The 16061-nt window shown below is 45.4% G+C and overlaps 1 long non-coding RNA gene across 1 annotated transcript in view; it reads left to right on the top strand.

The window, feature by feature from the left end:
- The window catches only part of LOC144155459 (uncharacterized), an 86087-nt gene that overhangs the window by 27700 nt on the left and 42326 nt on the right, over positions 1–16061 (top strand). The window contains exon 2 of the long non-coding RNA XR_013319577.1: positions 3155–3267. This is a non-coding gene — a long non-coding RNA (uncharacterized LOC144155459). The remainder of the gene's footprint in view (positions 1–3154; positions 3268–16061) is intronic.

The raw sequence follows: 16061 nt of genomic DNA, 5'->3' as shown, positions 1-16061 counted from the left end.
TATTAGTGCATTAATTATAATTTGTCCGTCATGTTTCTGTAAAAATAAAGCCATGGTATTGCAAAATTTATTTCTGAGTACCTTTCAAGGCCGGTACATGTTCTCGTTTCGCTACATATTATAACGCTTTCCTAAAAGGTTAAACCACATTGTACTATTCCGAAGTGTGACCGAGACAGTAAAAAACACAGGAATGTATGTACACAGGAGGGAGGCTACTTAGAAAAAACAGCGCCAAAAAACGATACGACTGGAAGTAAAGACAAACAGGTGACCTCCCTGTCGTATCGTTTTTTGGCGCTGTTTTTTTTAGTAGCATCATGCACCACAACTAACCCGTCTCAGTTCACTTGTTCAGGAGGGAGGCATGATGCCGGTCGTTTTTGGTCCCGTAACTTAGCGACGTAATGATAGATAACGCTATATCTCGTGCAGGGCTCTGGAAGGGTGCGGATTGTTTATACTTTCCTTCTCTTTTACTGTGTATGCATGTATGTATGTATGTATGTATGTATGTATGTATGTATGTATGTATGTATGTATGTATGTATGTATGTATGTATGTATGTATGTATGTATGTATGTATGTATGTATGCACGTATGTATGTATGTATGTATGTATGTATGTATGTATACGTATGTACGTATGTGCGTATGTATGTATGCATGTATGTACGTATGTATGTGCGAATATATGTACGTATGTATGTGCGTATGTATGTATGTATGTGCGTATGCATGCATGCATGCATGTATGTATGTATGCATGTATGTATGTATGTATGTGCGTATGTATGTATGTACGTATGTGCGTATGTGTGTATGCATGTATGTACGTATGTATGTGCGTATGCATGTATGTATGTATGCATGTATGTATGTATGTGCGTATGTATGTATGTATGTATGTATGTATGTATGTATGTATGTATGTATGTATGTGCGTATGTATGTATGTATGTATGTACGCATGTATGTTTGTACGTATGTATGTATGTATGTATGTACAGGGAGAGAGAAAAGAAATAATAAAGCCGTGGTAAGGTCGGGATTGTTTTTTTTTCTTTCTGTCTCTCTTCCTGTGCATAAATACATATATACCACAAAGGTAATATGCAAAATGTTTCAAGCCAGCTTAACCGCAAAGCCCACAAGCGTTTTTTTTTAATTAATTTGCGCTGTTTCTCCAACCGGGGGGCGCTTCGAACAGAGATCTTCTAAACCATTGCAACTGAACTCTAGGCCTCACATGTCTTTGTTCCTATGAACTTTGCTCCCATCGCAAGACCCCATCTAAACCCAATCAGGTCTCGAAGTGAGCCAAAGGATGGAAGGTCGGTTAGCATGTAGCCGGCCATGATAATACTACGGAGTAATGCCGCCTATTTATTTCATGCACATTACAATACATAGAGAAATCACAAAAACACAACAAAATGGAACAATATATAATTTATCATACAGAACTTGGTCATTTCAGGCACTCGCAAAAATATTTCAATTGAGGTGGAAAGAAATTGTTCTGATTTACATACAGCAGCGCATTTCTGGGCTCGTTTGCAGTCAATCCCGATGCTCTAAACATTATCTTGCACGTCTATTACAATTTTAATAACCGGCAGTATTTGTGGAATCAAGGGAGCTCATGGCTCGCCACCATTACGCGGGGTCCGAACACCCTGGTTCGGTTCCTTTGGCCGCAGTTACATCGAATTGCGAAGAGGCGTCAGAAACGCACGTTAACACATTTTTCTTAAACTGAGGATGGTATCTTGCATACCGAAAACAAACAGAGAGAGAGAGAGAGAGAGAGAGAGAGAGAGAGAGAGAGAGAGAGAGAGAGAGAGAGAGAGGAGAGAGAGAGAGAGAGAGAGAGAGAGAGAGAGAGAGAGAGAGAGAGAGAGAGAGAGAGACACTCAAACAACTAAACAAACTAACAAGAGATCAGCTCCCCTGTCGCTCTACTTTGCCATCACGGCAAACTAGTGGCTTTTATCGTCGGCACTTGTACATCCTGCCCGCACCCCCTGTTGAGATGTAAAGTGAAATAGTTTGTGGGAATTATTCTCAGGCAAAGTGACGCACATTTTTTTAGGAAGCTTAGGGGCATGCCTTGTTTTATTTACCTCACGCGAGTTTAACCAATGCAGCTTCTTGAAGATTTGATCGTGATTAACGCATTAGCAGATTAGTCTCAAGGTGAATCCATTAATCCCCCAGCCATATTTAGTGCGAAGTATCAACGCAACAAAGCTGTTTTTCTCGTATAAATCACCTTTCCGGTTACGCATGAGGTCTATCGCGCATCTGTAGTGTTTCAAATACCGTGAGGAACGCCCAGTTTCTTTATTAATCTTTATTTGGTAAATTTCTTAATGAGTCTGGGCCTCTAGCTCGGCGACGCAAATTCTAGATCGCTTCCCTGCGACTTCAAAATATTCTGCGGACGCCCGCAGAAAGCTATCATTGGCTGCGATGCAGTGCTTCAAAGTGAGACGTGTACACGTCTAAGGAAGAATAAACCCAAGGAGCCCGCCTGGACTTATTTCGAATGCCTAAAATGCGCAATGAGCCGACAGGAACGGTCGGACTTATTTTTCAGTTGTTTATTTGTCCGTTTGAAACGTTTATTGCACCTAGCGTCGCGTGCGAGTTTAACTGCCAAAATGAAACCTACGCAATAATGCATATCGTATTCAAGAGCTGCTAGCTAATTTCGATCTCCCTGAGTTCTTTAGCACATGGCACACACCATTAAGTGAAAGGACGCTACGTACTTTGCACCAATAAAGAAATACAGCCACCGCGTTTCGTAAGCAAATTCGTTACCTTGCGCTCAACAGGACGACAACACCTGTGTTGGGCACCTGTTAAGTCGTTGAAAGCCACGTGTTACGCACGAGCAATGGGCGACCTGGCACTGCACAGGGATATTTTTTAATACCACGTGCCAGCCCCAGCCCCAGTTGATTGCAGAGTGCACATCTGTTGGAGACGGCACATGGAGGTCCCCACGGTAAATTTGTGCGAGATAAGAGAGCTTTGCCGGGTTAACACCAGTTCCTATAGGAATGCTTGCTCAGCTTACGTGCACCTGGCCTCGTCGCGAGGAGGCTATCAAACGGTCCGCGCTTGTTGTTTTGTTCATGCCAGCGGGACAGCGTGGTCTAGCTGCGTTCCATGGCGCTGTTCATGGCCCGAGGGACAATGAGCCGAACGGCGAGGAACACAGGAAAAGCAAGAAGCGCCGCTACGGCAACAAAAGCGTGAGTCCGAAGATAGCTGAATGGAGCTTTCCGCCCCGGGCGTGCTGTCAGGTGCAGCGCCCGCGAGCCTTTCAGGCGGCTGTGTTCTGCATGGCTGCTACATTGCAGCAGCGCCGTGGCGTGCGGCGAAGACCAACTCCCGTTTATAGGTAAGTTGTAATCAGGCTGCACACCACGAAAAGATGGGAAGATGCGGCAGCCGCAAATAATTTGAACACGCAAACAAAATCAATGCGAAGATTTCAGTTGGCGCACCGAGAGCAGCAACATTAATAAAAAATGGAAACAAGATAATTCAGAACCATGCGATAATTTCTCCCAAATTTTACGTGGATGCATCGAACTAAGTCGAACAGCAAGAAAAAAAGAAGAGTCTCTGCGATTCTGCCCTGCGCAGAATTTGTTATCGACCTTGTTCAGTGAGTTGCCGTGGGCCTACGTTCTTGTTTTTGAATAAGTTATGCTTGCAGGATTTTTTTCTTTCTCCGGCAAAGGAGCCAACCAAATCGCTGGCATCGTACATTTTCTTCCCTTCTAGTCTCCTTGGAATTTTAGATTAACCGCATGTATGTACACAAACACATATAAACAAACGTAAATAAAGCATTGGTACATCACCACCCGCTCCAAAAAGTGTAAACATCGGCATTCAGGCTTTCTTTACCTGGCGCTTCGCTGTTGATTGCGTTGGATTTTTTACTGCCTCCCGCGCTTTTGATTGCATACACAGACGCATCTGGCGATGAAGACCATGGGATTGTCGGTTGAATTCATGAACTCCTGTGGAGCGAATGTGATTATTTAGTTGTGCTTGCTCTGTGCTTGCTAGCTTGCTTGCTTGTGCGTGCTTGCACAAGATGGAACTCCTCTCCCTCCTCCTCAATCCATTCGTTGCGTTTATTTATCAGCTCAACAAAACAGCAGTGAAGGAGACGGCGCAAAGCATTAGGGGTGCGGTGCGATTGCCTTACGCGTCCTCAACGGGCAATACGCGATGTAAGCGTCTGGAAAAGCACGGAACAACCATTACGCTGTCGATACGAAATGAGACTGATAATGAAAGAGCAATGAAAAATACCGAAAATGCGTGAAAGCGGGATCTTTCCGAAGAATGTCAACGAACATTTATCCTCACGCAAGGATTCGCACATGGCGTACGCTAAGTGGAGGGACCTTTATAGAAATAGACCGTCCTTCTCCTGCTTATTTCTAGGCGTACAAACGGCAAAGCGTATTTATATATTTTTCGAAGAAATTAAGTCCAATATCCTTATTGTTAATTCAGACAACAGTTCCTGTTTATGCATTCTAAAGTAACCCTGTAGTTCAGCTTCAGCGCAATGCACTCAATTGACCAATCCATGCAACCACAATGGGATTTCGGCAAATGATAATGTCAGGCAAACGATGTGACTCAAAAGTTTGTTCTGCGCTTTGGCATTACGCAATGCAATCGTGACGTTCTTCAGTGCGCAATGCCACTGCATATCACATTTTTGAGTTGTTATTATTCGCCGAATGAGCTTTTTTCTCAGAATGGATTGGTTACTCCAGCGCATTGTGGTGACGCTGAAGTACGCTATTGCCTTAGAGTGTAGCTGAGTGACAACCGCTTTTTAAAGGGACCCTGATACATTTTCTATAAGCGCTTTCACTCTTTCTTTCGTGTGTGGAACCACTGCGGAAGGTATAGTGATCGAAATCACGGAGCGGCTCTCCGTGATTTGTTTGTCGCACCAGATACGCTTTCCATTTACGCTTTGTTTTTGTGGCTTTTTTTTAATGTTGCTATCGAAAAGCGTTCATTGCTGCAACTGAAGGAAAGACGGCCAACAGCCGCTGCATGGCCTTAGTGACGTAATTCGAGCCGTCGAAGAACGCAAGACCGAGAAAGAGAGAAAAATATTTTGAGCGAGTTTACAAGTTATCTGATGGGCACAGAGCAGTAATTTTTGGCTGAGGTACTTTGCGACCCCCTAATCTAAGTACTGGATGCATTGGTTGACAACGTTCTGCAACCACTTAAGATTTCAAAAAAAAAAAAGTCGAAAAAAGTGTTGCAGAGTCGTTTCTAACATAGCCGTGACGTCGGCAATACTTTGTTGAGATTAATATTTACCCGCACAACCGCACTTCTGTTCAAGAAGAATTTTTTTGTTCTTCTCCCCAGTAGTGCTTCCAAGCAATAATGTCCAAACTGATTTCGCTGGGGCGGAGATTCCGGTATTCTTCCTGAAAACGCAAAAGCACGATCGTAATTTGCAGACATCCGAATGTTGTCATTCTGTTGTTATAATAATTTTTCCCCTAAAGTGCAAAAATTTCATTTTGTTTTGCGAAATCTGTCCCGGATAATCCCGGCTAATTAGCACGTTTAATTTTTGAAAAGACCAAAACCTGCAGTTTTACGAACTGTTTTGAGTTGACATAGGTAACAAATAGGGTTTAGAGCGCAGCTATACGGTTTTCGATTACAGGAATTTCCTCGTAAGGCCGGGTTCAGACTGTTGCCGAAACTGTCGTAATAACTTTAAAGAACGACGTCATTTCACGTTTCAGCCAACCGATCTGCGTGACACGCCGTTTTTCTACGTCCATGGATCACGATATGGCTTTTGCGTCGGTAGTCTGAACATAGCCCAAGGAATGGGGAAGGTTATGTTTAACAAGAGTAAATGTTTGTTTTAACACATGCCAGGTGAATGTTTGCGACAGAATGAGCCTAAGATATTCAGCACAAACGAATAATACACAATTCAATAAAATATGCATTTCATTAGAATACACTGATAAATACTAAGCTGCTGATCATAATAATAACTTTAATATCACCAGAGATATTCAAGTGCAGAATCAGCGAATGCCCCGATACTTTTTGTTCCCAAAAGACGGCACAGCTTTTCCTCACAAGTTTTAACTTAAAAAATAAAGCAATGGCACAGCTGATCCAGTTTTGAAGAAATATAAAGTAAACAAACTAAATTGCTGTGTGTCAGTCGTGTCAAAGGATAGCGCAGTACGATCGCGGAATGTTGTCGCTCTATCTGTTTACATTACGCGGTGGACACTGCGTCCCGGGGTTGCCTCCAATGGCAACAGTGTGTAGAACTTGACCCGTCCTACTGCGCAATGTAGGGGTACGTCGGTCGACATCCCCGGAGTAACGCGACGCCGCTATATTGCCTCACTCCCAATGTAGGTGAAAAAAGATATCACAAGCCATCTGTGTGTGACAGCGCTCGAATTGCCTTTAGTCTCAAGCAGCGAGTGCTGTAGGAAACACCGCAGATGTCCCTTCGTGAGAAAGCCAGAACTAAAGGGAGATTTTGTTAGGCGGTTCAACGGCGAGTGACCGTTCACAGATGTAGAGACTCTACCTACGAATCTTAATTTTTTTACGGTAAATTGAACCAGACAACGATATTAAAATTTACATTGTTGACAATGAACCCATTAGGTTCGGTTAGTTAAACCAATTTCGCAATGGCTTAAGGCTTCCAAGCCCATGGCATTTGAGAGGCTCATGCCTATTAAGTACGCTTCGGAGTATGCAGGGGAAGTGAGAAATTCGCGCAAATATATTTTGAATCTTGTGAGCTTAAATATATGTATATATATATATATATATATATATATATATATATATATATATATATATATATACATATCGCGATATTATTTCCCTAGTTGTATCGAGGGTGATTCCGGGCAAAGTTTGTTCACTATGGCAAAAGCAAAGGCTCGCTTCGACGCAAATTAACGCGCAACACTGTTTTCGATGCGTGCATGAGATTCCGGAAGTACAATATATTTTAAAACAAAGAATGTAACAAAACGCATTTCGGAGGGTTGATAGAACTTATCAAATCGCTCGGGGTCGACATGAACAGAAATATTGCGGAATTGTTAAAGACGGCCCAGACAGCACCATCACATGGCGTTGATACGCCTGCGGCGTAACAACAGCCGTTTGTTAAGCCGGGGATGTCGACCGACATCTGACTGCGATGCACGGAACGACTGGGATTAACTTCTACGCACTGTTTTCATTGGGGGTGACGTTCCGATGCGGCGTCCACCCCGGAATGTAAACGCAGAGAAGGGCAACGCATTATCGCATTAAGCATTGCGCTGCGACATGCAGTACGGTTGCGCGCCTACCATGTCGGCCGCGAGAGCAATTTTGTGTGTAATTATATTGTCGCGAAGCCGAGGTATCTTGATGTTGTCTGTTTGTTTGGAGTTCTGTTCCCGTCGCCGGGGCTCTTCCTCCAAAGTGTTGTGTTTGAAAACGCTTCGGACGCGGCTGGGCCGTGGCCCCCTTTTTTTCTGAGAAACGGCTCCGGCGTGTGTGGTGGCCCGTCGGCCGACCCGGGAGACGCGGCTCTCGAGAGGGACCATCGACGCATCTTGTATTACAGCGGCTGTGGCGTCTCCGACCCCCGTTGCGCGCCTACGCGGGCCGCTGTGTTCTTCTGACGACCTTCCTTTTTCCCCTGTTTACTTTAGTGCGTTTTGTCTAACTACTTGCTCTACGCCCGTAATTCTCCAGGCGCGCGTTTTCGAGTCGAAACCTTGTGTGTGTTTTTGGTCCTTTTCACTTTGGCGGGGACATGTCTGATTGGAGCTTAGAAGCGTCTTCCTGATTGGCTGCGGGTGTGCCTAAGACTTGCTCCCGATAGTCCGCACATGCTAGGATGCGCTTTTTCCCCCAATGCGTCCCCCCAAAGCAAATATAACGCGGCCCCTCTGGCGAGAGGGAGAGCAACACCAGGAGATCCGCTTGCTGCCGGTCGTCGTGCCCTCCCGCCGGGAGCCATTCGCCCGCCAACTATGTCCCGATAAGTACACTGAATCTTTTGACTGTCTTTTTCATCTATGTAATAAGTGTAATTGTTTCAAGTTTGTATGTGCTAAATGTCACCAATGTCATCAGTAAAGTAAACAAGTTACCTTAAACCTCTCTTCAACGTTTCGACTTCTTCACTGCAATCTTCATGCTACGGTAGCGGCAGTATGTAACCAAAATACTACGTTACAATATCCTTTAAAACTCAGAGCAGCTGTATTTTTTATTCAGTAAGAAAAGTAGAAAAGGTATACACTCTTTCGAGAACGAACAATACGCAGGCGTTTTTCTGATTTTCCACCTAAATATTTCTGATGATATAAAAGTCCTTGCTAGGATAGTATTACATCAGAGCAAATGTAGGGAGTTTCCTTTCGTTTGAGCTTTATATTTTGCGCTAATGCTGTAGCAAACGTCCACTTTACATACGCAAAGCAAAAATTTGCTCTTGTTGAAGATAATCTTCCTTTCACCTTATAAATAAATTAACGTGAAAGGAAACTCTATAGTTTGGTTTTAGTCTTCTATTGTAACCTCTGTTAGCTTCAAACAGTTTGTAAAGCTGCCGCGTGTGGTTCGTTAAAAATGGAAATGGGCTTGTCAGGTTTCGCGAAGCCGAATGAAGTTTATGCAATTTCGGGGGAAAACCGCTACGACTATAAAAATCAACGTCATGATGTCTAGAAAGTATCATTCTGCTATTGGTTTTTTAGTAGGAATGCCTGAATAACCACCGCACTGCAATCAATTTTGATATGATTGCTTGAAAGCATTGCTGGCGAGAGGAACGACTTTTTTTCCTGAGCTGAAAGGGGCTTTGGTTTTATAAATTTTAATTTCGACAACGTCTTTCCGACATCACGGCTGCGTTCGAAACTACTTTTTTAAGCTACTGACACATGAAAATAAACGCAGGAACCGGTGTCTCAGTAGAAAACGTTGGGAATAAAAATGTAGGGTCTAATTTTTTATAAAAATCAAATAAAAGACGTCTTGCCATTTGAATGCTTGCAAACGAATATAAAAAAAAATGAGGCTATTGATTCAAATTGCTTGAAATACTTACCGGATAAGTAGCACATTGTAAAAAAAAAAAAAGAAAACGAGGACACACTAACCGCACGGTCAGCATGGTTGTGACAGGCTGCAAGATTTCTAAATCACTGTTTCGAAATGGGGACTATCGAAGAATAAAATCTGGAATTGTCATGTGTTAGGCTTTATCCTGTTTGATGCACTGCTCTCGAACAAGCTGGATGTTTGATTCAAAAGTTCATTTTCCGATAAACATCAGCTCAAAGCAGTCCTATACCGGCAGATACAGCGCTTGTCACAGTCTATAGGAAACCAAGTGCAGTTTTGTTTGCCACCCAAGACGCACGTCTTTTAAGAGAGCGTGTGCAGTATGGATGGAAGTGAAGGACGATGCAACTCCTGAAGATATGGAGATGAGAAATTGCATCTCTTAGCGTCGAGACCCCCATTTTGGCATTGAGTTATCGTATGGTGCCAAGTTCATGCATTATCAGCAGAAGGGGTTTAAAAGCAGTCTTGGTTGCTTTTAGCGATCGCATAAAACTGCACACTGGAAATCTTACCATAACTGAGAGCAGGAATTCGGTATAAGGCATCTGCCAGAAAGGGCAAAAAAGTGAGTTTTGGTGTTTTAAGGCCTGCCGTGTAAGAACCTATATTGCTTATCCTCCTCGAAGCCTTCACGAATCTTTGCGTGTAACATGTAACACCGTAGTAAAAGTGAATATTTTATTTTGTTAGTTTGCTATGTCTGCCTGCAAAAGCACGGGTCTCAGGCAAAGTGGCATTCGCAATATACGACTTCTTCGGTTGTTCTCTGCTGAAAAAGAAGCGTTCTCTAAAAGCTTCTCGAGGCAAAGAAGGGCTTCATCAGATTAGCGGTATTGTGGCCGTGTCAACGTAACTACTTAGTGCGTTACTAATCGAAACGAAGAAAAAATTAGCAGTGGCTTAGCTCGGCTATGCCAGGACACACGTAGCGTGAGCTAAGGTTCAGCAGGTTATTCTTAGGTTTACTTGTTGTCTAGGATTAGCTGATTATCATGCTTACTGCTGCTAAAACGATTTCCAATCCAATCCAATCCAATCCAATCCAATCCAATCCAATCCAATCACATTCAATCCAAAGCAGTCCAGTTCAGTCCAGTCCAGTTACTGCTCCTCGCGCATGCGGAGCACGGCTCTCCAGGAGCTACACGAAACAGCTATCGAGCGGCTCCGGCGCACCCTCAGACTTGGCTACTGCGCAACGGAGGTGCACAGCTGGGCACGAACCGGCGCCAGTGCGTCTGTCGTGGCTATGACGTCACTCTTCTGGAATGCGCAGACCGGCGAATGTGCAGACCCAATTCTCTACACACCCGTACTCCAATTGAATTGGATTTCCAATCCAATCCAATTTATTCCAATCCAAATCCAATCTAATCCAATCCCAAGTCAATCCAATCCAATGCTCCTCGCGCTTGCGCAGAACGGCCCTTCAATGTCCACGCGAAACTGCTCAACCTCGGCCAGTGTAGCTTACGCTACAAAACTGGGAAGCATTTACTCCAATAAGCTAATTGCAATTGCCGTTAAGGGCAAAGTATGCGTTGTCCAGTGGATACCCGAAAACGAAGAATTCAATGACATGGTGTTGTGACAAGTCTCGCAATTTGTGGATACCGGAGGTCGGCATTGTGAAACAAAACAATTGTCTCTCGGGAAGGTTGTTGCCTGTTTCTTGGCAGCATGTTGTGTCTGGCGCGTTGCGGAAACGCCTGCGTGTAATGCCTATTATATATGAAGCGGTCAGTTGGGAGTGACCAACGCTGTGTCGAATAATTGTCAGACAACGGTGGCTGTCGCATTGCATCTCTAAATATGTGAAATGGAAATGGTTCGTGATTACTCAGACGACTAATGCATAATCAGCCTGTTTCTTCGGAGGCAGTGCAAAAAGGCCGCTTCCACGCATACTGCGTCTACTGCGCGGCGTGCTTAGCCATTAAGAGGGTGGGGCACTCATTGTGCGCAATGAACTAATTATTGCTGTGCGTGAACTAATGGTTCTCCCCTCGCCAAATCCCGCCCCTGCTCTGTAACAGTTTTCTGTGTTACTCTTTTTGGACTGATGTCGTTTGAAAGTGGTCACCGTGAAGGCGATAACCTCCATCGAAAAAATAATAATAAAAAAAAACTTGGGTAAAGCCCGGCCTTGCACTGCCTACTGTAGGTTATTATTGGTTAGACCGAGTGAAAGGCTAAATAATTGCCCGGGGAGCTGGGGTAATTCTCGAATCTATTCGTTCATTTGGATTAATTAACTATGCTCTCCCGTGAAACAGTACTCGCGCCTGCAGCAGAAAGGAAGAGGTCTTGGAAGCGACAACAGCTAGCGCTCCCGATCGGCGTCGTCATCCGAGATGGCGGGGAGGTGACAGGGACCGCCGGGGCGTGGCCGGCGGCCGCTGCGTGAACGAGCCAGGCGGCACGCGCCTCCGCCCCAGTGATCTTCAGTCAGGCGCGGTAGTAAAATGCCGTGGACAGATCCGCGTCGCCGAGACAGCTTCGCATTGTGAGCCGAGACGACGAGCGGTACAGGCACTGCAGGCACGCGTCGTTCGTTCACGGGCCGTCGGGCGCGGGCCCCCGATACGGGAGCGAACGTCACGAGCCGCATTCTTCCGACATCCTCTTCAACGCGCTCTTCCGATGGCGCTTACGTAGGCGCCGTCGAAGCAGACACGCAAGCTGCCACGATCGAGCGGCCTGTCGGAGAACGCAGAAAGGGCGAGCTTAGACAGTCGTGCACGGCGTGGTCGGAAGCTGCAGTCCTGTCGAAGCTCGACCGGGCACGCGACCGCGGTCGAACGGGGCGGTTGCGCGCTTATCCCTGGCCGGCCGGCCACACCCTCGGTTGCGAGGTAGAGGGAAATGCCGACTTTATGCTCGCTGTATTATGTACCAAGGATGGCCATAACACAATGCTATTTACCGAAGGCTGGTACATTTTTAAAAGGGTGAAAGAAGCTCATGACAATGTGGACGCATCTCTGCTTTATTCGTTATTTCACTTCAAAAGTTAAACGCCCTTTCTTTATTCTTTAGGCTTTATACGTGGGATGCGAGAATGAAGTCATCAGATTACTACTGTGATAGTATTATTATACATCCCCCTGCTATAAATACTTGCTCCTTAGGCGAGGAAGGCTTTTTATGGTGGGTGCCAAAGGTAGCTAATACGGCTGTACTGTGGTATTTCTGTATTACATGCGTCCCAAACCCTTCACCGCACTTAAAAATTTTTGACCTTGTAATACGACTACTGGGGTGCAACGATGTTTATACATCCCGAGAGATATCTGTGGCCACCAACTCGATGGCCTAACGGGTGACGTAACACAACAACAGAACTTTGAATACGACTCCAACACGCACCAAGAAAGAGCAACGTTTCACTTAATGGTATTCAGGTGCATATGGCGAAACGCCAGCGAAAATTCCCCGGAGAATTCCAAGCAGCATGGGGACACTTATATTCACTTCAAACCGTGCACGAGTGACATATAGGTTCACAGCGAGGGTCAACTTAAACCGACGGACAGCGTTATGGATGAGCTAGTATCAACAACACCTGACGGAGTTTCTGAAGTCGAATGGCTCGTACACGGAAATCGGCATGTCGCCATTGAGAAGTGTCTGAAAAGGGGAACATTAGTCAAGGCTCGGTACATAATATAAGACACAACGCAACCAGTGCCAGAGTGTGTCTTAAAAGTAGATGCCAAGATCAGCTTACCCTCGATATGAAAAAAAAAAAAGGAAAAAAAGTCACGAGCCATTTTCATTGTATGAAAGTGGTTCGTCAGCAAAGCTGAGGTGACAGAATTTTGAACAAAGGTGCTAATTCATTTGCTGTCGTGATCGGTGGATTTCGTGTAAAAAGGTACGTAAACACATTTCTGGTTTTGTCTTTCTGGTTTTACATACATTCACGCGGGGACTACCGCCGCCCTGAGTAGCCGTATGAAACAAGACACACGTGACGTTTCACTTCTCAAGAAGTGAAGCTGATGGTTTACTAACGAATGAGTTTCCTTTTTTGTTGATTTCAAAAGTTTCGAAGATTTCACGCTCTTTTCGGCCAGATTATACCACAAGGATGACGCAATAGTTGAGCCAGGATTGACGGGTTCTCCGCCACGGCGGCTACCATGGCCGATCCCAGCTGCACGTTGACGGACCTGACCGCCAGTGTGTACCGGCCAGGTGTCCTCAGAGGATCTCCCGGGCCAGTTGCGACTGGCCGCAGCGTGACGCGCGCTGCTGGCTCCGCAGGACCGGGATGCCCGCCCACACCTCTGCAACCAGGGGAATGCCGCCGGGTAGAGCGGCAGCTGTAGCAATAGGCCGCCGCACGTCGCAACCGGTCAATGTGGACTAGGGCCCGCTAATCATCTCCACGGTTCTCGCCTCAGCCGGGGTCCTGCAAACCCTGAAGCAGACCGAGGCAGGCACGGGCCTCTTTCTGGTGGTCAGCCTTCTGCAGCTTCTTCCACGACGCCCTCCGCTCGCTGACCACAACCAGTTCCTAAAAAAAAAAAAAAAAAAAAAAAAAGCTCTGAATCGAGTCTCACTCGAAATGGCCGACTGAAAATACTTATTCCGAAGTTTTTTGGGAAAGCTTCCTTCCCTCTATGCCCAATATAATGCCGCTCGCGAGGATCTTAAAAGCACGCTTAACGCCTATGTATTGCTACGCAATCCAACTAACCATGGCAGAGGTGTCCATGGGTGTATACGCATTGCCTCTCATACAACGTGGCATAATTTTCCTAGCCCGTAGGAATACCATAGAATGGGATCACACGTAACAAAACTGCTCTTACGCTCCCTGCACGACACTGGTCTCGACAGGGCTAGGCAAGCATTCGGTAAAAAGACTTCCACGACGTGTGTGTGAGCCCGAATTGTCTGTGTCGTGTGAGTGTGCTGTTTGTTTCTGTGAGAGTGAACTCTGAACATATCGTTTTACCTCCCTCTCATACGGCGTGGCAAGTCAGCCGGCAGCTCGCCTCACCTCAGCAGCTGATTAAAATCTCTCAACCTCTTTGTTTATGTCTCTGCTCACTACATCAGAGTGGTTTCTTGGGCGAGTTGGTCATTCATCGTGTAAGTAAGCGCAAAATGGACAAGGACGAACGAAGTGACGAACGTGACAAGGACGAACGAAGCGCCGTGTCCCGTTCACTTCGTTCGTCCTTGTCCATTTTGCGCTTACTTACACGATCTGCTCACTAACTTTCAGGCTCACAGACTCGCTCACCTGCTTGGTAGCAGGTTGAAATTTTAACTACGCACCAAAGCAAAACACAATTGATGCCTTTCGAATGTCGTTTCACCTAGGCTTATTATTATTATTATTTTTTTTTGGGTGGGGGGGGGGGGGGGGGGCTCTATAGAGAGCGTGTAAGATGTTACGGTGGGGTCACATTGGGTTGACCCGACAGTTAACACTTCAGCAGTAACTTTTTTTTTTTACATACGGGCAATAAGCGCACTGGCATGCTAATAGTAATTCAGACGACGTTGACAACCAACACTAAATTCGCTCCTACACTCGTCCATTCTACCCTTCAAATCGTCTTACAGCCACAACTCGTCAGCCGTTTTTTTTTTTTTTGGCGACATACTCAGCCCAAAATAAAAGCTAAACTTCGGACCAACGAGTTTGTTCCCGAGATTATATTATGCACCTTTTTAACGCTAAATCGCGGTCACGGTCAATAAAGAATTCCACGCGGGTACGCGCAGACAAACAGGCGCTCTGAGCGAGCGCAGACAGCGTGAAAAGGAAACTGTAGGCGACGAGGATATGCAAGGGCAGGGTCATGAATCATGCATGAGAAGACCGACACAAAGCTTATAAGTGCCGGGTGGACGTTCGTATGCGATCAAACGCCCCCGCCCGCTTATATGTGCCGGCGTGGTTTGATGTCTCTCTTCCGCCTCGCGTTACATACGTGCGCGCCGCTTCGACTCCGTTAAACAGATCACGATACGCAAGTCGCACGCACACCAATACAAAACACGGTCCGAAGTGCACGGCAGTGCAGCATACGCGGAAATGGCGAGGCGAATCCGGACTGGCTCAATATGTGTCACGTACAAGTATAAAAGGGAAACGTAAACAATGCGTTACTCAAGCTTTGTTTATGATAAACATGGCTTATCGTTTTATCCCCTAACAGACAGCCCTCGCTGCCGTTATTTGCTGCCGGCAGAGGCAAGAAATGCGCCCCCATTGTTTTGGATTTGCGCGCTTAACACACCGCTCTGTCCCGGAAGGCTCGCAACGTGCATGCATAGTTTGAGCGCGCAAGGTAGAACGCAGGTGGTGTTTTTAGCTTGCGAATTGTCTAAACTGTGGCACGTTAAAAGCTTATAGTGGTATTTGGAGACACTAATACACATTCTCAAACTTAATTCAATTGGGTTTCACAAAACAACGTATTTGCGCTGATTGCAAAACTTCCTGTGTGCGCCTCATTTTTTCGTCCCACGTATCAGTGCATGTACTTGTATCTAAATTTATCTAGTTGCATTACATTTATTAGTTATCCTGTCTAAATATTTCTGCTTCAATTTCAAAGTATGAAGGACAAACTAGCGTCTTTCCTCTTTCCGCGACAGGTGTTCTGTAGATTTTTCTAAGCCATGTGTTGAAAACTTTGAGCTCTTTAAGAAACAAAATACAGCAATTTAAAATGCCGATATCTCCTACATTACCATTGCAGAACGTCCTACAGCACAACGACACATTATAATACCTTAACAACAAACAGAAGAGAGAGATGTACGTCTAGATTTAAGGTCCCGGATCCTCCACCATCGTTCTGTGCAGAACTTGTAACCATTAGAGAGGCTC

Source organism: Haemaphysalis longicornis, unplaced genomic scaffold (assembly GCF_048455015.1).
Source record: "Haemaphysalis longicornis isolate Haplotype H1 unplaced genomic scaffold, Haemaphysalis longicornis Haplotype H1 scaffold_1, whole genome shotgun sequence".
Classification (NCBI taxonomy): domain Eukaryota; kingdom Metazoa; phylum Arthropoda; class Arachnida; order Ixodida; family Ixodidae; genus Haemaphysalis; species Haemaphysalis longicornis.
The sequence above is the reverse complement of the archived record's forward strand: the minus strand, read 5'-3'. Positions and strand labels throughout refer to the sequence as shown.